The sequence below is a fragment of the Gymnogyps californianus genome, chromosome 1 (assembly GCF_018139145.2).
Source record: "Gymnogyps californianus isolate 813 chromosome 1, ASM1813914v2, whole genome shotgun sequence".
Lineage (NCBI taxonomy): Eukaryota > Metazoa > Chordata > Aves > Accipitriformes > Cathartidae > Gymnogyps > Gymnogyps californianus.
In genome coordinates this window covers 143,420,842-143,445,966 of record NC_059471.1, presented here as the reverse complement: position 1 = coordinate 143,445,966, position 25,125 = coordinate 143,420,842, and the positions used below count along the sequence as shown (strand labels likewise).

At 42.8% G+C, this 25,125-nt stretch overlaps 1 protein-coding gene across 1 annotated transcript in view; it reads left to right on the top strand.

Annotated features, from left to right (window-relative positions):
- The first annotated feature begins 18,601 nt into the window (after positions 1-18,601).
- Positions 18,602-25,125, top strand: part of RASSF8 (Ras association domain family member 8) — an 89,631-nt gene continuing 83,107 nt past the window's right edge. The window contains 1 exon segment of the mRNA XM_050914011.1: positions 18,602-18,658. The gene's annotated coding sequence lies outside the window, so the exon portion shown is untranslated.

The following is a 25,125-nucleotide window of genomic DNA, read 5'->3' as shown; positions in this document are numbered from 1 at the left end:
TTGAACTAAGCCATGGGACTAACCACTGAAACAAATGAACAGATGAAACAAGTGCTCATACGACCTGTTCCAGCAGTTCTGCTTACTTTGCTACATTTCAGCTGTGAACACCTCAGCACGGCTGCAGACTACATTAATTCAATCACTTTCAAAACTGACCAAATCGGTGCAAATCAAAGGGCAGATCTCATCTGAGGAAGCTAAGCTAACTTCACGTAGGCTACCAAGCACTTTCCAAGAAGTAGCAACTTTGGATTCTTCCTCATTTGGAGTTGGTTTTAATCTGTGATTCAGAATTCAAAGGCTCTGTTTCATATTATTAACATCCTCAGATATTTAACCTTGGAGAAGTCTGTTTTTCCAAACTGCAACGATTAACAATTTATTTCCAATGCCAAAATGTATATGTAGGCTTGTCTTTCTGCCCACCAAACCAGACAATTAACATCGCGGCCACTCCAGTTCATAATGTCCTCAGTTAAGGCTTTATTTAGAGGAATGGAACCAAACAAAACAAAGCGACCCAAACCATTAGACAAACAGCCAGGTCAGGCTCTTCAGGTCAGGCACTACCAACCCTTGGTGAGTTTAGGGCTGAGGGAGAAAGCTGACCCAATACACAGAAGAACCTCAAGTTCTTTTGAGTATTCCCTCCAGGCTGGATGTAGTTTAAATTAAACACCTGAACAATGCCCCTCACTTGTTTCCCAACCCCTGTGTGCCATTCTGTTTCAGAGAGGGCCTTGCGGCTTTCCCAAGTCCCTAAAATCCTGTTACTGTCTAGGTATCACATGTTACTGCGGTGCGTAAGGATGGTGACAGTAGCCCTGCTGTGGTCAAGCTGTCTGTGGTGGAGTGACAACTCTTGACCTGTGATTTTCAGTTCCCATTGTATCCATTTGGGATATATTGCAATTTTGAAGAGATTTTTGTGGTGTTCTGTCTCTTCGCATCAAACAGATCATCATCACTTTCATCCGCTGCTCTTTTCGGTCCTATGAAGACTATTTCTCTTACAACCGTATCAAGCACAGATTTTTCACTCCAAAGACCCTCAGCCGTCGACTCCCGTTACCTGTCAGGCCTCACCAAGGCTAACGCCTTCAGCCTTTGCCCTAGACTGCCTCCCTTCATCACATAGCTCACCAAATCCTTCCTTCACATTTTTCTCAGCAGCCCGTTGACTGCTCAGTGCACCGTCCAAAGCCTTTTTCGTGTTGTGTTTTATTAGCTAATATATCATGCTGTAGCTAAAATATGCAGAGTAGCATTTCACTGCATAATTTCAAAACTGGACGCATTCATCTTTTCCACAGTCACAGCTCAGAAAGCTCCTCTGAATGGCTGATTAGTGAGTCAAGAAGTTTATTATAAGACAAACAACATACCAAGGTAAAAGCTATAAACACAAAGCAAATAGCTTATGGCCATTGTTCTTTCTAGTACCAAGAGTAATACAACCTTTAAAGCTGTGTTTGATGGCCTGTTCCTGGCTCTCTCTGGTCTCCTCAGGTAGTCGTTCTTGTAGGCTTCAATAGAGAGTAGAGATGAGTTCAAATTTGCTAGAACAGAGTATGCCCCAGAAGCAAGCATAGATCTGGATCTCAAGTTTGCGTATGTCGCTATATAATTTTATAATGGTATATTTTGGTGGTCCTTGACAGACTGCTTCCCCAGGTTTTCTAAGGTACTCAGCAGGAAACAAGCAGGGGGAGTGGGCCAACCCCCCCTATTTCAATATGAAAATAAGTTTTCAATATTGGGCTTATAATGCATAGAGGACCAACATAAGGCATGTAATATCAGGAAAAAGTCAGGAATACATCATTACCAACATCAAACATTCAAAAATTATAAGCTAGAGCTCAAAAAATCATGAAATTGGCTTTCAAATAAAAATTTTAAATACTAAACATTTAAAGTTGATGTTTTTCAGTTTTTTCTGAACATAGGACTAGACGCTGCCTTTTATGTCGCGTTTGAATGATGCCAAGACAAAGGGCTCTAGAGAAAACAATAAATATTTTGAGATATGTCAAAGTTACAGTTTTTAACCTGCAATCTGTGTGTTCAAAGGGAGTTTTTAAGGGGTCTGCAGAGGGTAAGTAAGAAAAGCAAACCTATTTTCTGCAGTATTAAATCACTATACAGGAACTGACACTTCCACTGGAAAAAAAAGTTTTAAGGTGCTGCAAATTGTAAAAGGTTGAAAAACATGTTTCTGGCGATTCTGACTTGAGCTTTCAATTATTTAAGCGATGTGAGGGCCCCGGTTCTACTGAAGTTAACCGGGATTTGTTCTAAATCCCACAGGTACTTCGGAAAGTTCAAACCAGAGTTTCTGGATGAGTGGTTCCAACTGCATACAATGTGCAGAGCTCTAAACGTTTTTTTCTTTTTTTTTTCCAGTGGAGGTGTAAATCCCTGCGTATAGAATTTGAGCCTATGCATAGCAAGCTAGCATTTTTTGATTACCTTCTGCAGACCCCTTCCTGATAGTCCGTGAGCCTTGGCATTTCCAATTGTACAGGCTGCCTGAGCTTTTAGTAACTTGCTCCTGTCCTTTAGCTAATATTTCTGGAAGGGATTTCAGTGATCTTTTTTGGCTTGGGAGTAGTTAGTTAAACTGTCAAGGAAATGATGAATGGAATCTGCACCCATGTGTTACCACAAAGATGCCTTGCAGACATTTCCTCAGATTTTAAGGCATCTGGCTAGGACTTTCTTACGTCACCAAATACAATAGAAGAATAGTAATGATTAGCAGTTGTATAACAGTATACTTCTCCAAGGCCTTTTTGCTTGGATGTTTATAAAGCTCTGCTGGAAGAAAAACAATAATTTACAGATGGGAAAACTAGGGAAGAGGTGAAGTTGAAGTTCCTTTTTTAAACCACAAATCCATCTCAAGTCGGAGCCCAGAACACAATTCAGATTCTGTGCTCAGATCAAACCTTCACAATGAAGACAATTTTTTTAGAAATTAGGAAAAGAGGTTTTAGTTTCAAAGCCCCAAAGATTTCTTGACAATAATGCTGGAAAAAACCACATTCGGTTCCTCTGAAAACTATCTTACAATTCAGAAACTGTAAGTATTAATTTTCCCGTGTATCTTTCTCACATGAAAAGTTGCTAAATACCAGAAGATGAGCATGTGAAACAATTAGGCTCATCCTTAAAACACAAACCTGTGCAAAAGCAAAGCAAGCAATTCCTGAATACAAATGATTTCTTGGTGTTCCTTTTCGGCTCCTACGCCTACGGCCAAATCACTCCTTTCAAGGAAACATCCACAGGAAGGGCAAGGTTGCTCACACTCTGAGTCAGGGTCTGTTGCTGGGTTGCTGCTGGCTGGCTGCCCGAATCCTGCCTCCCTGCTCCTCCCGCTCCTAGGCAGGGCAGGAGGAGGCTGCGTGTTACTCATGGCATGGGATGATGGAGCCTAGAGTACGTCTTGCAGGAAAATATCTTTGCTCTGCCCTCTGGGACATGCCTTTCCCACTCCGTGGCATTCCAGCTCTCAGGTGTCAGTGAGGGCTCCCTGTGAGTTTGGGAAAAGCAGATAATATCGGAGCTTCACAGACCCTCTCAGGTGTTAAAAACAGCGAATGTTTGGGGAAAAGTTTTGTGCTGATGGTGCCTGTTAGGAGCCAAAGATCTGGAAATGATTTGTGGTCTCAAAACGGTGGACATCAGGTAGGGCACTTAATGCTGAACTTTGAGGGTGTTATTTTTAAATTCTTAGGATTGGCTTAGAATTGTAATAATTAACAAAATCATTTCAGCATAAAGCATGTTTTCTTCATATTCCTTATCTCAGCCCTCTCCCTCTAGCCTAGTTTGGCATTCACATAAGGGAAATCATTGTACAGATTACCCGGCCATAAGAGAAACGCAGCCTTCACAGTGATACTGTCCCCGCCAGCCTCCGGCTCCCAGCCCCAGCCCCGGAGTGAGACGCTGGCAGGAACTTCCCCGCTTACACAATCTTGCTGACACAGAGGCCAAGTTCAAGCTGAGACCAACTTCCAGGGCCTCTCACACTGCCGTCTCATATCATCAGCCTTTGGTCTGTCCTCCTCACTCTTAGCCATAGGTTTTCCATCATAGTTGTCTCTATCCACATCCTTCCCATATTGCTGCAGTAACCTCTGCAATTCAGCATTGATTCCAACAGGGATTCTTTCCCCCCTCCTCTTTCTACTTAACAGCTCTACTCTCAGAGTTTCTCAGTGAAAGCAGTGGACCTGCAGGGATAATCTCAGTGCACTGAGCAAGGCTGAAGGACCAGCCTTCCTCCAGCTCACATCTGTCACCTTGCCTCTTTGCTGACGCTGCTGCTTTCCGGCGTGTTGTTCCTCCAGTGCTTGTTACACTGAAGCATCTCACTCCCCAGCCAAGTTATTAGCCTCAGTGGCTCATCCTCTTGCTGATGGAGTTTGTGTAGCCTTCAGGTTTGACTTCTGAAATTGCTGCTCACGCATTTTCTTTGCTGACATCACACGGGCTGGGAACATGACCACGCTCCCTCCACCTCAGCCACTGTGATCTGGGCACCTTTGGATTCCCACAGGGTCATTTTAACTGCAAACATCTACCAAGAGACAACTTAGGAAAGGGTTATTTACATTGCAAGCCTTCTTCAAATCTCCTGACAGGCTAGTTACTTGATGGGGCATCCACACTGGCTTTTTGCACATTGTGATTGTGAAAGCTCTTCGGTACAGGAGCTTTTTATTTGCACATGGCTGGACAGTAATTGGCACATGCTAAGTGAAGTTAGCTGCCGCTTCTGTGATGTGTTGCAATGCTACCCAGTAAATAAGGTTTGATGTGTTTCCTTTTTTCTGTGTAGGCTCCACTGCTGTGTCTCTCCATGCTACCTTCCCAAACAATTATTGCCGCCGCACTGCACCCCTTTTCCTTGATGAACAGGCAGCTCCATTAATGCAGCTGTCTCACCGTATGCCGTTATCAGCTTGACTCATCACAGCAAGACCTCTAAAGCCTCCCTGGAATTTCTGGCAGATATTATCTCTTCCTAGATATAATACATTACCTTTTAATAAATTAGTATGTGCCTAACTTTAATGACCCAGGAAAATGTAATCTTTAAATTGATGGTATCCTTTTAAAAGAAATTAACCAAAGATATGTCTTACGTAAATCGCACAGCGTATTATAGTTATATCCACCTTGAAATGACTGAATGGTCTGCCTCCAGCTTATAGGAGATTTACGTTTTTTAAAGATACAGCATAGAAAACAACAGTTCCAACCTTCCCCTTTCACTGCTTCATACACCGTAAGGGGTGTTTGGGTTCACATCCCCTCTCTGGGCTATTTTGCTGCTACATAGTTAAAAAATGTAATTTTGGAGTTATGTACTGTAAGTTCACTTAGCCATTCCTACTCCTGCACAAACAGCACTGCCCATTTAAGGGCCATAAAACTGCCCTCAGTCACAGCGTGGGACTCAGACGAGTCCCGCTTCTGGCACCATTTGGCCCTGAGCGTGTTACGGGTTGCAGGAAACTCGTAACAGATCCCATTCCGTGTATTGATGTAAATTTGTCAACCAGTAACTGGTATAATGGTGTCTGAGGAACATACCATTCCTTAGGTCTGTTTAGTTTGCTGGAGTCTATGAAGGACTTTAATTTTTCATACCATTCATTAAAAGAGACCACAGGGAGGAGAAATCATGAGTAAGCAGAGCCATAAATATATTACAGATGTGTGGAGTTTTCTTTGGGGTCTCTAGTCAGAAATCACTTGGCCGGAGCTGTCTGACACTCGCACTAGTTTCCTGTGTCGTAGCTGTTACACAGAGGGATTTCTCTGTTACGCGGAGGTAAGGTCACAAAGGGTGCATGCACAAGGCAGATACGAAGGGTACCTGATTGTACCAGCAGACTTTGCCAGTACCAGAGGAAAGTGGGTATTTTCTCTCAAGAGTTTTGAAAATGAATGCTGGTCTGGGAGATTTCTGTGTCTACACAAATTAGGAAGATGGAAACATAAATTCACTCAGCAGAAAGCATGGGGTTTTGCTGACACTCTAGGAATTTTCATGATAGTGAGTGAAAAACATTTCCTTGACATCCCAGATGATGTCCTGCATTAGCCTGCCATGTAACAAAACAAATCATCACGTGCTTGGGCTCTGAAACTACTGCCAAACCCTGAAGAAAGAGTAGAGAAGGTGAAATTGGCCCCTTTGTTTCCTGAAGGCCAACGTGATAATCATATGCTGTCTTAGCCCTCAGATAACGAGGCCTATCAAGTGTCACACGTTGAATGTGGGACTCGCAGAACAGACCACTACTTCACATCCCTCAGCCGCTTGGCTGCTCTCTCACGCATTTACACCATAGGTCCCTGGCCTCTCTTCTTCTTTGGGACCATGCCAGGCATAGCTGTTTGTCCTGATGTACGATTCCCTGGCGGGCTGTACCTGGTCCAAGGGGCCATGAATCAGGGGAATGCCTGGGGCAATGAACCACAGGACACCTACCAAGGCTTCACAGGGACAACAGCCCCGCTCTGAGGCACGCTCCTCGGTTGTAGTCTATCTGTGCAGGCATCTCCCATGGGATGATCAATAGCAGCACTCTTTCACCCACTTGGAAAGCAAATACTGACCGTGAGAAAACAAATTAAAAAGGAATACCTGCTCAGATATGCAACCTGCCCTCTCTGTCAGTGGAGGCCCATAGTACCACACATAAAATGAGGCTCTTCTGAGAACTCTTTACACTCCATTCTTTTTCATGGAAGAGATGCCAGGCTAGTCCTGAGGATGCTGGGTCTTGTGGGTATCTACAAATTGCTTGTGCTGGGGGGGGGGGCAGGGAGAGAGATCAAACCATCCCAGATGCTTCATTGTAGCATTTCTGAAAGAAAGCATTGATTTTTCAAAGCAATGTTTGGTTTTGTAATTTTTTTTCAAGGTTATTATTCCTTTGAAGTTTACAAACACTTAATACTGGAAGAGAGAAAAACACCCCTCATTTGTCCCAAAATTATTTAGATCCTTGTTTTCATGGTGAGTCTCTCTGGCACGGCTTGTGAAAGATGAAATATTCACACAGTGCTAGGCATATATAGGTGTATGACTTTGCCAAACTTTCCCCAAAAGTTTGGTGTGAAACAGGGGTGGGAACATTGCTTTAGGAAGAGTGCCTTTGGATGAAAAAAAAAAAGCCCTCAGAAAACAAAAGTAGTTTCACAGCAGGGCATAACTGGCAAATAACAAACAGGATCATCTTCATAACCCTCTTGCTATTAAGAAACGAAACTCTGTCTAAACCAAATTTCCTTATAGTGAGCCTGCCTCTCTCTTTGTGTTCCAAGTAACAAGGCCCTATTATTGCTTTCTGTCATTTTACAGCCTACAGGAACTATTCTTGCTTGCCCAAAGTGCCTCCGATTTTAATGCCAGCCTGTGTAAGGGAAGCTGAGATGGAGCAGACCCCCAGCTCCTATAATTAGAGGCAGCCAAGAAGGTATTGATTAACAGGAAAGACTTGGGGGGTGTTTGTTAGAAAATATCTATTAGTCAATCTAAAAATGTATGTTTCAATACAACTTCTGTCAGTGCTCCTCAGGTTTGGCGTGCTTAAAATCAGAGAACCCCAAAGAGAGCAAGAAGCCGAACGGTGGGGATTCAGAGCAAGGTTAACCTGGCCTCGCTTAAAGTGCAGAAGCAAAACGCGGCGTCGGCCCCTTGATGCCCCTCTCACTGATGTGAGCCAGCCCGCTTGCTTGGCAGGGAAATGAAGGTGGGCTGAGGTGAAAGGGCACTAACTGCACCCCTGCAGACAGATGATAGGCAGAGTCAAAAAGACCCCGGCTAGCATTCCTCCTCTGAAACAAAAAGGGCAAGGAGTTTTAATCTGCCTTCCTCTTGTCCTTTCCTGAGGAACGGGGAGGCACACCCCAGTATTCACGTTACACGTTTCACTAGACTGTAGAAGAAAAAATTTGTTGACTTTTCTAAAATATTCACTGGACCATCTGGAAAACCATTTCCCACCTGAATCTAGGCAAGAGCCTCTTTTGAATCGGGAGATTTGCACAGCATCTCAGAGAGATGCCTGGATCAGCTGTGTTATCTAAGTGCAAAGGGCTCATCATTACAAGCAGTGTTTGTACAGCACAGATAAACAGAATAATTATCTTATAGCAGCTTGACTCTTCCTTTGTTTCTCTCTTTGGTTGAAAGGCTGGCTCATTAGTGGAGAAACCCTTTTCTGCTACAATACTACAATACCTAAAAAAAAGTCAATCTTATTCAAGACCTATTTTTCAGCTTTCCTTAGTATTACAATCCTTATAACTCTGCCGTCTGTAAGTACAGCTCATAGAAAACAAATTAAAAGTGACCAAGATCAAAAGATCATTCCATCTTTTTATTTAGGCATGACACAAACTGAGTGACATGAAAAAGCAAACAAACAGCAGAAGAAGTCAGGGACAGGTCAGAAAAACAGAGAGCTTAGAGGCTACTTGTTATTGCTTGAAAGAATAAAAATTGTCCTAAATCAATTTACTGTGTGTTTACTGCTTTCCTTCTTGGCACACTGTTTGCCTTTACTTACTGACCAGACCCTTGAAAGCAGCTTGGAGCTGTGATTTTACAGCAAGGAAGAAGAATACATCCAGTATGGACCCAGTTAGTGTCAGAGGGCTGTCCTTGCATTACTTACACCACCCGTGCTTACATTTCAATAGAAAGTTTTAGTGCACAAATGAAATGATGTCTTTGTGTTGGAAATTTCTACCCTGAATTTCTACCATGTCACATAACAGATTCCTTTTACAGCTGAGTTCTTTAGAAAAACATCAATAATTCAACAAAACTATTTTGCTGGTTTTTGACCACCTATACTAATTTTTTTCCTGCCATTTAGCATTACAGCTTTTTTTCTGCTTTTACACCCTTTTCATTCTCTCTTGAGGAACTACACTGGTGGGCTGTCTGACATAAAAGATATAATAACAAAAAAAGGTACATCAATAATCAGATTTCAAGGAAATTCACTTATGTAGCAGACTACCAGGCAAATGTAGCTACTTAAAAAAACAGAGCCGTTCTCTATAAAGCTATTACTTTCTCTCTTCCTCTGCTTCCTCTAATAAGAAATTAAAATCCATCATGTTCAGGACATTGGAATATTTATCATTCTGTTCACTGGAGAGTTGTTCTTCAGGTTATAAGGAGCAGTGGGGAAAAAATTTGAAACCAGTGCTCATTTTTACTTGGTATAGAAAATTATAGACCAGATCCTCATTTAGTATAAACCGCTATAGGTCTTTTTGAAGCAATGCTGAGAATATGGCCCTAGACCTGAAATTAAAATTACCCTTCTCCAGGCATGATAGTTATGTGCATGAACATTTTCAGAGTTTTTGTAGTTATATTTTCACATATGAGCATGATATTTTCTCTTGGAAAAAAAAAATTATTGTAGATCTGAGCTCTCTTGTGGATTTATATTCAGGAGAAGGTGCCACTTGCCTTTAACCACCAGCAGACGGTCTCAGAAAGAGAGTTCCCTCCTACCAGGACTGTGCTCTTCGTTCTTCTAGGAATGCCCCAGAGGACCTGCGTACTCTGGAAGATGAAGCCCTACCTCTTTGCAATAGGGGTGTACGGTCCTTACCGCAAAAGGACCCTAGGTGGGCATTTAGATAACCACCACCATGAAGGAATATAAGCAGCAACAAACCCGCTTCTGATGGCTCTGTGCAACTCACCAATCCTTCCCAGTTACAAAATGATGTGGCTTTGTGGAGCTGCAAAAAGGGAACTGGCTGGACCAGAATGGGTTTGCTATTCAGCAACAGAGCTGCAGTTTTAAATAACTGCTCTAAAATACTTCCCTAGTATAGAAAAGAGTACATTGTGTTCAGCTTATTTTCCAGAAAGGTGAATTAGCTTGCCCTGATCTCAGGTCAGACCTGACCTTACGCCACCACTGTTACAGCTATTCTGTAATGGCTTGGGTATATCTCTCTACTATGCTTCAGTCAATCCCGTGAGCATATCCATACCCTAGTCTTCAGCTAGCCTGAGTGAGGCTTTCTCCCTTATATCAGGATGCTAGAAAATGCACCTTTCTTATGCTCCCGTGAGACTGAGTGTTGGCTGTGCAGAAAACAGCCTGTGGGAAGAGGTGCCAATCATCTGCTGCTTCAGAGGTACCTGGGTGCAGTTGAGCAGAGCTTTGTTGGGCATTGGCCTTCGGTTGTGTCTAGAGCTTTAACTCTGGCTGTAGAGTTACCCTGATTGCGAGCAGCCCAGTGCTGCCTAACGGTGAGAGCACACGATTTCAGAGCCTGAAGCTGAGCTGCTAAACTCAGCTACTGACCAGCTGAGTGATTTTTAACCAGTCAAATGGTATTTTCAAACACTTGATCCAAGAGAAACCTCGATCTGTGCCCTCTTCTTAGAACTCCCCCACTCAACTCCTGGGTATAGTTTCCACCCATCTATAAAACTACTATGAACCCCAAAGCAGTGTGAAGGCTTTACCTCGTTGATAGTCTCCAAGATCATCGGGTCTGCTCAAGTGAAGGTTGCTGAAACAGATTTACGCTTCGTTATCCCTGGCAGCCCATTTGATAGCTATCAACAGAGCTCTCTACTCTCTCCTGGGCCAGGAAACATCAGCCCAGACGTGGGTTATGGGAAGGTACAACCAGGCGGCTGTGTCAGGCCACCTGGCCAGCCTGCGCGTGGCATTCGGAGGGAGGGTCCCACTGGGAAACCTCCCCTTGGGGCACCTCGGGCACCCTGCAGGGCAGCACCCTGTCCCGGCACAGCCTCTCCTAGGTTGTGACTGCACATGCTACTGCGTGACTGATCAGATCCATCAGCGCTCCCAGTGTAGGGTGCTCCAGGGAGGACAAGGAATTAGGGTGTTACACAACAAATTTGCACGGTTTGCGAGCTGGGGGAAAAACACGAGGCACGAACCAATAGTGAGAATCTCCCATCTTGATTCACCAGTAAACTAGGTACTTCCAATAGATGTAAGAAGCCAAGATACATGCCCTTAAAAGTTTAACACAGAAAACCCTAATCCAGTGAGGACATGCATAGATCTGTAAATACACGTGTGATTGTGGATGGAGCCTCACACAGGCACACAGGACTTTTGAAGATTTTGGACTTAAAAAGACACCAGGTAGAAGGAAGAGGAGAAGGGACAAGAAAAGCAGCAGGAAGGAAACCTTAATCCCAATAACAACCAGTTTACAACGTACCTATCTGAAACTTTCTCACAAACATGCTTTTGCTATTCTCTTTGCTCTTTTTCAGTTGTGTCTGAAGTAGACAAAAAATGAAACCTCTCAAAAACAAAAAGTGCTCAATGAGAGGCAACTACATGTAAAGCCAGGAAAGAGCTTTTCACAGCTCTGATTTCCAATAACTTACTTGTAAGGCATCGAACTACCCAATTATCCTAAAATAGTCATCCAATTTGTTTCTCTGTGGGGAAGCTTGGCGCGCTCAGGTCATAAGGATCAGGAAATTAGTTTTTTGTTGAAAGTGTGTATCTTGCCCTCTCATGTTTCCCAACTGACGGACCACAAAAGCAAGGAATGAGACTGAGAAAAAGACTTTACAAAACAACAGGGAAACTGTTTTCAACGAAGAAATGAATCTGCTGAGTTCATGTTAAATACAGACCTTGCAAAGCAAAGCACCAATTTTTGTTGCAACAGATTTGCTAGGATGACCTAAAACATGTATTACAAAGCTTTGAAGATCTGTTGTACAGTGATGTTTTAGTGTTTATTCCCAAGCTTTTCCAAAAATCCATGAGAAGTGAAAAACTCTTCTTTTTTCCCATGCAAACTTCTTAATATGGAAACCTCAGCAGCAATACTTTGTTCTGGTTTTCTTCCTTCTCCATTTTGATGTGTGCTTTTGAAAGCCCTCTAGGCATCTATTTGCATTTTCCAAAAGCTTTGGAAATCTGGCCCTAACTTACTTATGAAAATGGGGCTTAAGCTCTGGAATTACTGAAGTGTTTTTGAAATTTTGCACTCTTTGTATTTTAAAGTATATTAGACTTGATTTTGCTGCTTCAGGGACGGGTAATTCCGATTATTTTTGATGAAGTACTGTGTGGCAGGAAAAATAGACGTTTTAGAATTTATTGACAAGGGCAAAATATGAAAGGGTTTAATATTTATTTCTATGTGCACGATAGAAATCTGTGCATAATAAAAAAGTGGGCATGTCTTTTGGCGTACTTTTGCCAGCTTTACAGAAGAATAACAAAACTGTGTTTTATAAACTGAAAGTGAATATATTTATAAATGTATTTAAATATATTTAAATATGTTGCTCATAGAGCCATATCTTACACTGGAAATTATAACTGTGCTCAATCATAAGCAATAGTACCATGATAGGCCCTTCAAATATTGCTGGTCTTTGAGCTTCATGGGGGAACATCCTAGTATCTTAAAGCTTTGTATCACACCTGGAGAGAGAGAGGATTCCTCTATATTTTACAGGAAAAACAAACAGACAAACAAACATTGGAATCACAAAGATTTTACAACCTTTCTGTGTATTATAAAAGAATATTATTGTCTAAATGTCCTTGATCAGAGAAGGGCACAGATTTCCAGACATCAAGCAAATTAACTCCTACATTAAATATCATCCCTGTTTCATGTGCATGTTTCTAGGTTTCCAAATTAAAATCTTTTCTTGTCATTCACTCCTAGTTAAGTCAACTATTTTTGTCCCCGTCATTCGATTTTTTTTTTTAAGGTGTGAGTTTTTTTCTATACTAAACCAACTCTTCAACAGAAGACTCATTTTAGGTAGCTCGATCTTCAGATGGTTTCTCAGTCCTTGGTTAGCGTACTGGTACTGTCACCATTCAGCTTCTCTAGGGAAGACGGATGTGAGTTCCCATAGGGATGTTTATTTGTTTTAGCTGATATCTGCCCATACTTTATCAGAGCTATAGTAAGTAATTTTCTCTCTTCTAAATCACTTGAGATTTATACTGATACTTCTTGCCAGGATTTGGCAAAAAGATGACGCAAAGTACTTGCATAAAACTTAATAGGCAAAGCATTTCATTGTCATTCACATTAAAATGAAATGTCTAAAGACTAATATTGGTAACTTCTCCCCTCCATATTATATGATATTTAGATTTCTTCTTATTTGCATTTTGGTTTTGGAACTATCAAGGTTCACACCTTTCTTGCTTTTCTTCGTAACCATGACAACTACAAACTTACTTTTTTCCTAATGAAAGCCAAGACTCTTGTGCAATGATCTATGGAAGACAGAACTTTAAGAAAAATATTTTAATAATTATGGTTTACAACTGACCATGCCAGCTAACTATTGATTTAAACGGGCCAGTGAAAACATTAAAACCTGGTTCATAGGTATTCATCTGGATCTTAGAATCTTATGGCTAATGCACAGGGGTGAAGTCCACTAGTAATGTTTCACTCCTCTGAAACTCCCCCCCATAGATTTCAATATATTCCTCTAACTTGAGTGAACTGAGCTCTCCCTGAAGGAAGGAGATGATTTTCTATTAATCAAGGAAAAACAGAGGAAAAGAGCCATGTATTGATTAACAGATAGAACCAGGCTTACCTGATTCCCATTCCTGTGCATTAAGCAGAAGAGCCACACTCATGAGTAATGACTATCTTGCCTGCCAGAACTGTAACTACCCCTGAATATATTCACACTGTGCTTAGGCTGGAACCATGAACTGGGAGAGTTACCAGGTATTACTGCTGGCACGGACAACAAAAATAAGAATATAGGATCGCCCTGGTTACTTATTCAAGGCTAGCTCCCCAATTAATGTGAGTTAACATATGTGGCCAGGTCAGGAAGAAGGGGGAGGAACTTGGTCGGGATTTTTTTGTTTGTTTGTTTGAACTAATTTGGATTTCTTCCCTGGAACTGAGTCTCGAAATCTGCAAGTCCCTGGGAGCATCCAGAATCTGCTGTGTGAAATGAAAATGGAACATATTTCGCATCTTGGAATATCAAGTCTTTTGGATTTCAACCGTTTTAAGACAGAGATTGCATTTTTCTGTATATCTAACACAGCATGTCACTCATACTCAGTAAACAGCAAATAACAAGGCAAGATCTAGACAACCTGGAGGAGAAACAACCAGGAATTATTGCTCTTCAGGCTCCAAGAAATAAATATTAACTGAAGAGAATAACAAAACTAAGAAGAAAGAGCTTGAAGAATGCACTTAACTTAAATTCTAATCTAATGCTTGTTTGCTCCCCCTGAATTTCAGACAGCAGCTCTATTTTAAAAAAACAGCCTCTTGAAATGTTCATTTTACAGTTAAGCAAATACACTGCAGGACATAAATTAACCCCACTCCAAATTAGCTTGTTTTTCTGCTTGTTGAGTATCAGTTCAGATTTATTTGCTATGGACCAAATTCAACAAAGTACTTAAGCACATGCATAACTTTGATCATGCAGGCAGTCCCATTGAGACTATTCACATGCTTAAATATATGTACACAGTTAAATAATTTGCTGAATCCAGACCTACTTTTATTTTTTCTCAAGAAAGCATTTGCAGAGACAGAGTTGTTTCATTCTGACCACGAAGAGTTTACTGCAAATACATGATACTGAAAGCCGCGTTGATTACTTGTAACTGGTCACACAGAGCTGTTTGTGTTCTCAATGAGCCTGATTTTATAGTCTGGATTAAATTTAAAGAGCCCACCGAGACATTGGATTTCTCAAGGTGAAATGACAGTGGAAAGGGCAGCGGTAGCTGAAAATAGATCAAGGAGAGGAGGAAATTAAGGAACCTCAGAAACATTCTCTTCCTGGTTTTGGTCAAAAAGGGATAATTCTTGGAAAACTTACATAACCAAAAGGCATGTGGGCCTATTTTCTCCTTTTTTGTCCTCATTGAGAACATATGTGTAAGGCTCTGTGTGTGTGTGGCTGTGTGGTGTAAGGAATTCCCTGTGCAACGCTCTGCGCTAGCATCAAAAGGGCATCTTACTCCTTTCCTGGGATACTTTAATTACCTCTTTGGCAAAAATGAAGCAGGATCTTTATGGGAAATCTCCCTCCCAAAAAATCAACCAGTGATACAGATCTTAAACCATCTCTGGCTAGAGCCTCAAGATTTCCACGTAAATGTAAGGATGTCCTTAAATGTTTTACTGAATTAGAGTCCCTACCCTTCTCCAGCAATGTGCGAAGGAAGGATTGACTGAAGGTGAATGAAACACAAATTATTTAGGATTACACATAATGTAACTAAGTTAGGAAGCGATTAGGGTGGGCACTGAGCACAAGGAACTGACAGCCACAGCAGAGACATCCTACAATGACACGAAGTCGTGTCCTTGGCTGGTACAATGTAGCATCACTCCATAATATCTTTCTAACTAATTTTCTGGAGAAACAAGGCATCTTGTTCTTTCAATAGAGCTCAAAGAGCAACTAGGCTGCTATGCTACATAGCAGGGGTATTTGTACAATCTTAGCCCTATTTTATGGCTGGATTTGAGGATAATTTCCCCCTTTTTTCCTTAAATGACCATTGTCATCTTCCCTGTTGGAAGTTGGTCTTCCAACTTGGTCAAGTTCTACATGTTTATGCAATCCCAGCAATATAGGGATTTGATTTTCTCTTTTTACCACCACCTCACCTTCCCAAAGAGTTCCATTTTTGATGTGAAAAAATCACTCTCAAAAATGTACTTGATACCCTCCCTCGACATACTGGCTTATCAACCTGTGCAAAAATTACTCTGAAAATTTCATAAACGTTATTTTGAAGCAGCAGAAATATGTTATCTTCAGTGCCTTCATAACTAAATTACAAAAGGGAAATAGGAGAAAGACATTAGAATATTAAAAATGCCAATGCTCTTTCTAGCTACAAAAGCTCTGTCACAGCCAGCAAGTGAAATAGCACGCTAATAGCGAGCATGAACATTTTATGCCTTGTTATGTATGTTCTGAACATCTTCACCAGAAATGTCTTAATTATGGCCATTAATTTCTCCTCTATAAAAGAGTGATTTTCATTCACTGATGTGAACTTTCTAACAGGAAATTATATAGCAAGTGTATAAAAATCATTTGTTGGGTTTGAGAAACTAATGGGCAAGCTAGCTTTCAATAGAAAATGTAATGTTTGATGTTCTGGCCCCCAGTTTTGCTGAACACCTGGAGCGGTATACAATACAAACTCAATGACTTATCAAGTACTTGTTTTCAGTAAGCCATTAACTCCTTGAAAAAGGCTTTTCTCCTTCTAGCAATAACTTCCCAGGTCATATAGTTTCAATAGTTTCCCAGATCACTCGCCTTCCTTCATGGGAGTCCTGAGAAGCCTGGATTTTGAGAAAGGATCTTCCATGAGTTTTATAGCTCCTGTTGTGTTTACAGGCTTCATGAAAAAAGGAAGCAGTAGTATTCTGAGCGCAGTACTTCTTGGGATCTTCACAGGAATATTTGGTTAAATATTGCAACAAACAATCTACCTGAAAAACACATCCCTTTTTCCTGCTTGTAAGTTGTCCGCTGACACTCTTGAAAGTCATAGTAAAAAATACTTAGTGCAAACAAATATTATCCAGTAGATTGCAGGAGAACTGGTCATCAGCACCATTCCTTTCTCCCAGAGGTATCCTTCCAGTGCTGGTTTTTTTCAGTTTCTTAAGGTGAAGGGGTGTGTGTGTCGCTGACCACGTAAACCACACGCTCCCCAACAGATTCACCTATCTTTGCAATTTCTTCCTAACCATGCCTAATTTCATGTTGTGCTTAAGGTCTTTCTCAGAGACTGCTTGGCACCTCTTCCTGTCTGAAAGAGCATAAAAAAGCATAGACCCAGGTCAGAACTAGAAGCAACGTCCTTCTGTGTCCAGAAGACTTTTTCAGCAGAAATTTACATCTTGCCAGGTGTGCTTATGAAAAACATGCTCAGTGCTATAAAGCCATGAAGGAAAATGCAATCATAAGCCAAGATCCAGACCTACTAGAAATATTTGTAGAAACATCCCCAAACCCAAATCTTGTAAATATTTATATGGTTGCATTTAAATTGAAGCATGTGTATGCTCTTGAAAATGTTCTCCATGTAGCATCAATGCAGAGTCACACGGAAGCAAAATCCTGCTCTCATCTAAAGGATCGGGACTTAAAAAAACCCACCAAAAACCAAAAAGAGAAAGCGTGCTACGCTCAAAAAAACCACAAGAGGAATGGTACAGGAATATTGTTCAAATGGTGATAACACAAACAACAAAAAAAGTTCTCTTGATGAGACTCTTCTTTAAATGACCAGGGTGTCCTGATCTCTGAACGTGGTGCACAGGCAGTTTTGAAATAGGCCACCAGCCCAGGGAAGAGCTGGGAATAACTACTGCCGCTCTGCTGCTGGTAGCTGAGACCAGACCCAGCACAAATGTTCGTAGACAGCGAAAAATGTCTGTGAATCGCAGCTCTGAAGTTCATTTTCAAACGGGTTTGGGGTTTTTTTTAGAAACGGTCACTTTTCCTATTCCAAGTTGCATAAACAGAAAAGCGATTAAAACTTCTTATTCAAAACTTTCTGCCCAAAATAGCCATCTGCTTAAGAGTCTTTGCTGCTCTGAGGTTTATTTTTTTCGGGGAATTTTCCATCATCAAAATCCAAAGCAGAAACAATAGAAAACACTGACTGCCGGCTTTCCACATTTCAGTTAAAAATAAGCACCAAAGGCATTCTTGCTTCTTCCAGAAACAATAGCAAGATCTCAGGGAAAACAAAAAAGCCCCACGTCTACGCCCCAGCCGGCGCTCTCACTGCCGTTCTTCCTCCTTTGGGACCGGAGCTCTCCCCCAGCTCCTGCAGCTCTCCCTTCCAGCGGGACCCCCGGCTGCCCTCCCGGCCGGGGTGCGGGCTCCCTGCCCGCCCCCGCCCCGCCCCGGCAGAGGTGGGCGCGGGAGGCCCCGCTCTCCCCGGCCCCGCGGCCCGCCCCGAACTCCCACCGCCCCCGCCGGCACCCGCTGGCCCCGCACACGTTATCGGCCGGTCCCAGGGACTCCGCTGAGAGGTTTATTTTTAGGCAAGGCTGTAGCGCCTCTCCTTTAAAAGGCTGCTGCTGCTGCCGCTGCCTGCCTCGCTGCCTGCCTCGCTGCCTGCCTGCTCGCCCCCGGCGGCGGGGGAGAACGCGGCGCGGACGCGCCCTCGCCCGGGCCGACGGCGGGGAGCAGCGGCGGCGCTGGCGGCGGGGGGCAGCGGGCGGCTGCGGCTTTAAGAGCTCCCACAATGCCGTGCTGGCGTCCCAGTTCCGTTACATGTCTCTCCCGGTGAAGGGGAGCGAGAGAGAGGCAGGAAGGAGGCGGGGGCGGCCGCTCCGGGCGGAGGACACCCACGCGCGGCCGGGCGAGTGGCAGCGGCAGCGGCGGCGGCGGCGGCCGCTCGGCGGGGCCGGGGGAGGAGCGGGGCGCCCCGGAGGGCCGGGCCGAGCCGAGCCCCCGGGCGCCGCGCTGCGGGCCGGCCGCGCCGCCCCCGCGAGGCGGAGCCGGCGGCCGTTGGGGCCGTTGGCGCTGCCCGGGGAGCCGCCGCGGGACGGGCGCCGAGCCGCCGCCGCCGGCGGAGCGGTAAGTGCGCGGCCAACTCCGGCGCGGTCTGCGTCCCGCCGGAGCCCGCCCTCCTCCCCTGCCCCCGCTGCCTCTGCCCCGCCGCCCTGCTCGCTCGCTCGCTCGCTCTCTCCCTCCCTCCCTCCCCCGCTGCAGCCCCTCTCCCGCAGCCCACCCGGCTCCGCGTCCCGCCCCGGTCTCTTCTCCGCCCTGGCGTCTTTCGGCTCGTCCCCGCTGCGGGGTTTGTGAGCCTTCCCTGCCGCCTCTCTTGCGCCTCTCCCCCGTTGCCCCCTTCTCCCCTCCGCCTGCACTCGCCAACTTTCCCGTCCGTATTGCCTGTTTTCCACCTCCCCTCGGATTTTCAATTTTTTTTTTCTTTTTTTTTTTCGTTTTCGGCTCTCCCGTTCACCCTTACGCGTCTCCTCTGCCCGCTCGCACTCGTTCCTGTGCTTTCGCTTCTTCCTTCGCTACTTCCCCAGCTCCCTCCAGCTTTTCCCCTCTGCTGGCATTTTGTCTTTCTCCTTCCTTCGGGCATCGTGTGGAAAAGTAAGGGATATTTCTTTGTGTCCTTGAGAAAGGGAGTTCAGAAGCTACTTTTCTTACACAGGAAAATCTTTGTAATAGTTTTCTTTTTTTCCCCCTACTTCTTACTGTCCCCGAAAAGAAAATTCAACCTATTTTTATTTTTCTTTCTCCCCCACCCCCGACGTGGACTGTTTGTTTTGGTCTTTTTTTTCCCCTCTCCAGACAGTGCTGATTTGTTTCACGATTAATCTCTTTTATTCCTGCCCCAACCCCTCCTTCTCTCTTTTTCTCCCCCAGTAAGAAAAAAGATTAAAAGAAGGGTTTTTTTGCTAGCAGGGAATGTATGAGATTTGTTCTTTTTTTTTGTGGGGGGGAGTGGGAGACTATTGATGAGAAAAGCTTAAGTAAATACACTATAGTAGGACAATACAGAGGCATGAACTTTAAAGGGTAAGAAAAATGGATTCTGCTTCTTGGTTTATGCAGCTCTAAACTATTGTTGGGAAGGTCTGGTCCAGGGTCCGGTTTGGGGTTGTAGTAGTCCAGTGTGTGCCAGCCTATTTTCTGTTCAGCAAGGCGGCGTTTTAATATGCCAACAGAGCGGTGTGCTAAATTGCAGTTCAGTATGGCTCGTGGGTTTCATCAGTGTGGAAAATGAGACAGGGGGGAAGGTTACAGATTTCAGTGTCCCCTTTAGAATTACACCTGTCATGCTTTCCATCCTAAAACTGCAGATAATCAGAGGCTGATACATTAACAAAATTGCTGGAAACTGCTTACATCTGTGTCAAAAAAGCACTGTCGTGTGGTTTATGAAGTCTGGTTTGGACCTCACAAACTTCTGCCTCAGCTCTAGTCAACATCACATACTAAAATTAAGTATGTGCTGGGCTGTTGAGAGCAAGTAAATCAATTGCCTAATGATTTCTGCAAAGACACCTGTTTAAGGGTTTTCAAGCTCCCAGTTAATTGTGTTTGGTACTGGTGTGATTGTGTTAAGTGTTGTAAAAGTAAAGAGGTATGTCTTTCTCAGTAGAGAATATGTAGTTCATGACTAAAATGTCAACTTTTTAGGTCAGAAGGAAACAGTGTGGATCTTGGTTGTGTTACGTTATCTCTTTTGATAGATACCATTCCAGAAGACCACAAGGTTACGTGGCTAAATTGCAAATTAAGTAAGACCTACTTTTTTTTTCTTTCTTTAAAGAAGAGAGAAAATACTATTTCAGATTGAATTTTGTTTGATGATATCTAATTAGAAAGTAGGCTAGACATCAAACTAGAAGTACTTCTCTTTGTATCTTATAGCAAAAAATTATTTGATATGTGGTGAATTGCTGAGGGAACTGAAATCACTGCTTGGCACTCATAGTGTTTAGTTGTATACCTTTTAGGACAACTGAGAGAGTTAAGGTGGTTCACTTCTTTACTTAAGTAATCTTGCTGTCTTTCTCCTTCCGCACCCCCGCAAGCCCAACAGAATTTGATGAGTTGTTTGAATTAATCTTCTTTTTTATCTTTCCTGGAGATGAAAAACTTGGGATGGGGGGAAATAAACTTCTTGCTAATATGACTTGTTATTTTTCTCCTTTTAAGTCTTTCAAAACTGTGCCTTGGACTGTTTCTGGAAACACAACCAATAATTCTAAAGGGCCAAATTAGGTTGATTAGCATCACTTTTTAAAATCCTTTTGAGGGAAATCCTGAAAAGGAACATGTTAGAAAGAAGATGTAGTTGCTGAAGTGCAGAGCTGAGCACTGAGGATGGTGGGTTCTGTTCCTGCTTCTGCCATCGCATGGCAGTATGACCTCTGCCTAAGCTGCCTTCCTGCCTGCACCTCATAGGATGTGGAGATTTTCCTGAATCTCTCAAGTGCTTTTACTCATGATTTTAAAAATAATTACGTGTAAATGTATTACTCCTTGTTTAGTTGTGGTTTTGAATACTGGTCGGCTGGTAGTTTTGCTTGTGCTAATACTCATTCTTCGAAAGTTGTAAAGTAGAACTCTTGATCATCGCCATTTATTTTGAGTGGCGTAAGATTTTTTGCATTGCTGTAATGGTTTTGAGACTAGAGTTATTTTTATCCCCTGTATATCTCTGACAATATCGGTGCATGCTGCTTCTGTGGTACCTTAACAGTCTGCCTCAAGCTGAATTTGAAGGGCACTGTCGGCCTCTCCAGAAAGAAACTCTATTAAATTGAATTTCAGGGTGGAAAACTGTCTTGTAGGGACTGGGCTGAGGACCCCCCTCAGCATCATGCATGCAGTCCTGGTATATATTTTTTTTGTGAGCTTTGTAATCATGAGATTGGTTTAGTACATGTGTGTTTTTGCTTTCTAATTTTAGGTTTTTGTCTGGGTTTTTGAGTCTTTAAGATCTCTATCTTGAAATTAAGTGTAAATGTTGTGTGGTTTTCTAGGGCTTTTTTGAAAGCTCAGGTTTTCTTGTAACTTTTTTCATGCTGGGGTTGGGACTTTACAGTGTAATGGGACGTATTATAATCTCAATGCCCGCCTTCCTGTAATGTTTGAGACTTGTAAACTTTGTAAATGCAAGGCTCTGCCCTGTTGCAGGTAGTTCTTTCTCGTCAGTGAAAATGAGACTTGATTCTGTAGAAACTTGCTGTTAGGCAGCTGCATCAGCTTTGGGTTATAACTTACTGTCCTCTTGCATATGCACGTAGCTAGCTCCATGCTTCTGAATCTGGACAGTTAGTCTAGTTTCAAATTCAGTTTCATAAATAACTAATTCTTTCTGTCCTTCCTAACCCCCTTCAAAGTGTATGGTGATCTCACAGCTTTGACAAGAACAGTTTTCCTGGCTGATGAGAGGATGTTCGTGGTGTTTTCCTCTGAGGAAACTGTTGCTGTTCTGAGGACTGTATGGCATCTTTCTCTGTACTGATAAAGTATGGGGAGGGGCGAGACTGGCCTGCGTGTGCCAAGCAGTGCCGTGCTGCTGCTTCTCTCTCCAGTTCATTGCCTGTGAAGTTGAGATCACAAAACTTGTCCTGCTTGGGAAAGGAAGGTGGGTTTGAGCTGTAGCTTATAGGGGCTTGTCACATCTGCCACGGGAACTGCAGACTGGGCTCCTCTGGACTGTTACTTTGCTCAGATCTCTGTAAGCATCTAGTTGTCTTTATGACAACATAAATATGGAGAGCGTTGAATATATCTGAGAGGACTTGAGGAGATAGGCACTGTAAGCTTTCCGATGGGAGGCACTTGAGAAATCTGCTTAATTCACCTTTTTACTTTCAAGTTACTCCTTAAATGGGGGAGGAATCTGTTTACTTTCTTGTTGTGCTTGGAAAAAGGGCTTACCCACAACAAAAGACATTGTAATGCTTTCTATAGTCCAGGATTATTGAACAAAAGCATCTTGCTGTGCAATATTGTTGCTGCGCTCAATGTTGTATGATAACACATGTTTCTCAGCTGTTGTTGATTCCTCAGTGGCACAGACTTCAAAGGAATGCGCTGAAAGAGCCGTGGCCAGAGAAAAAACGAGTTTTGTTCCAGTGGCCTGTACCATCCATCTGTTTAAATACTTTGCTGAACTATTCCAGAGTGTTCAGGCATCCAGTTAGGGCTGACAAGCAATTACAGCTGGGGATAGAGCCTACTGCAAAGAGACCACCTAGCGAAGGCTTAAATGCTACCTCCCCTCTACGGGTCAGAGCCCCCCTGCGGTCCCAGCCAGCGAGAAGAGATAAGGCTCGTCATTTAGGGTATCTTTCAACATGACATTGTCTAATTCCTAATGCTATTGAGGATTTTTTTATTTTTATTCTCTATGCTATCTTTGGCACAAGAAGGGGAGAATGGTAATGAGGACAGAAGGTCATCTCTGTAGTCTCCTCTTTGTATGTAACAAACTAGGTCTGTAACTTAAATGAGTACATATTTATAAAAAAAAAATTAGTGAATTCTTTTTTTTCCCAAAACACATGGGATAGTTAACAGATCACTCAAGTGTCCGCAAAGGTAGTGATATACATTTACTGAATTAGTTTTATTTCCAAAACATTAAAGTTTTGGAAAGTTAAAATTGGAGCCAATTACATTGTGCTATTTCCAGTTGGGTTTGGGAAAACGCTCCACAGCTTAATCCACGGTAACAAATAAAAAAAACCCTGTGTACTCATGCATTATGATACACTAGGATGTTGCCAAGTCCAAATATTATAATTTATGTTTTTACTTGAATTCCGATATTGGAGTCCACTGTGCAAGACAGGTCTCAACTTGTGGTTGTCAGCTGAATCTTCAAATTGTGGCCTATGTGCTCTCTGTGGTCCCAGATACTGGAACTCAGAGGGGAATATTAGCAGAGAGACTACAAGTAAACTATGGATAACCTGTAAAGATCCTTGAAGTTTTTCTGTGTGGGACTGACATTCATTTTGAGGGTTGGGACAGGTACTGTAGATAATGTGTGTTTCAGTTAAGAGGGTTTAACCCTTCTTTATGAATGGAAAATGATCATGCAGATGCACTAAGAGGATATTTGAGCTTTGAAAAATTGTGAGGCACTCCAGGATTTGTTTTTCACCCGCAAACAAGCGGCGCAACTCTAAAGGTAAGCTTAAATGTTGTCCTCTGCTGTAGTATTACTCCTGCCTTTGTACTGTGATGTGACATTTATGCCTTTGAAAGGATAGTTCTTTCTCCCAGTGTTGGCAGTCGTGATGTTTTTTTGGCATTTTGAGACATCAGATTTTAATGCTTTACTACCTCTTCGAGCAGAAGGGGGAGGGAAACTTCTAGAAACATTTAGTGTAACTGACTTCCATCCAGCTTCTGCCCTTGCTCCAGGGTTGACGTTGTAGTTTGAATTAATTTACTTGCTTTGAAAGCTGTACTAGGTGTAACCTTGAGTCTTACTTCCCTTACTGCAACAGTACCTGATGTGTTTCCAGCATGCACCTTGCTGTGTCTCTAGATCGTCCAGTTTTAAAATGGTGAGGCAGTGTTGGTGCTTTCTTTTTATTGTATGCTTCCCTTTAATCTTAAAAGCTGCAACTTCCTTTTGTTTCAGCTGAACTGGAAGTTTTTTGCTAAAAGATTTTTTTTTTTGGACTCCTGAAGTGTTTGTCAGTGTTTTCAGCTGTTATTCAAAGGGGATTTGGAGTTTCCGGAACAACCTTTTGAAACTTTACGTTTTATTGTCGGTCAGCAGTTTCATGAGCACGGATAAGGAAAGGCTGTAATTCCACTAGACGGCCAGATGTTTTGCGTCTATGCCAAAGTGGGGAGACAGTGTGGCTTTAGGAGTTGGAGGGTCTGTTGTTCTTGTCACTGGACTGTTTGGGGATCTTCAACAGATCGTATCTGCTTTCTCTCCTCTCCCTTCCCCTCCCTCCTGCCATGCCTTTGCTGATTGTGACCACCTCCTTCCAAGTAAAATGAGATTGAGAGCAAAGCATTCTTTGTTGTTTTCTAAAAAGTAGATATTTTTGTTGTCAGTTTGCATTTCTTAATATTAAGCTTAAAGCCATAGAAAAACTGCATGTAATTTGGCAACTAGTAAATTTATAGCTATTATCCAGTAGCTTAATACTAATGTTAACTCTGACTAGTGTGGCATTAAGTGAACAATATAAAGAAAGCAGTTTTCAATGCAAATAGAGGGGAGAGTGCTCTTAGATGCAAATCCCCCAGGTCTGTACTAAATTGCATCTTTTTTTGGCCAGTACTTCTTAAAGACTTGTAAGATCCTTGGAGATCCTTATCTTGGTTCTGCTTCTATGTGACGTATGAAGGAAGGAAAGGAAGGAGCTCATCAGATGTCTGCATATGTCAAACTCTTCCTGGAGAAGAAAGTAGGAAGATGCCACAGCTAATATTTAAAAGTGGATATTGGGAATCAAGATACCAAATGCTTAAATGTGCTTTTGCAGCTGTATAGCTGGCAATATTAACTAGCACTACTACCTGGAATAACTGGCATCTGG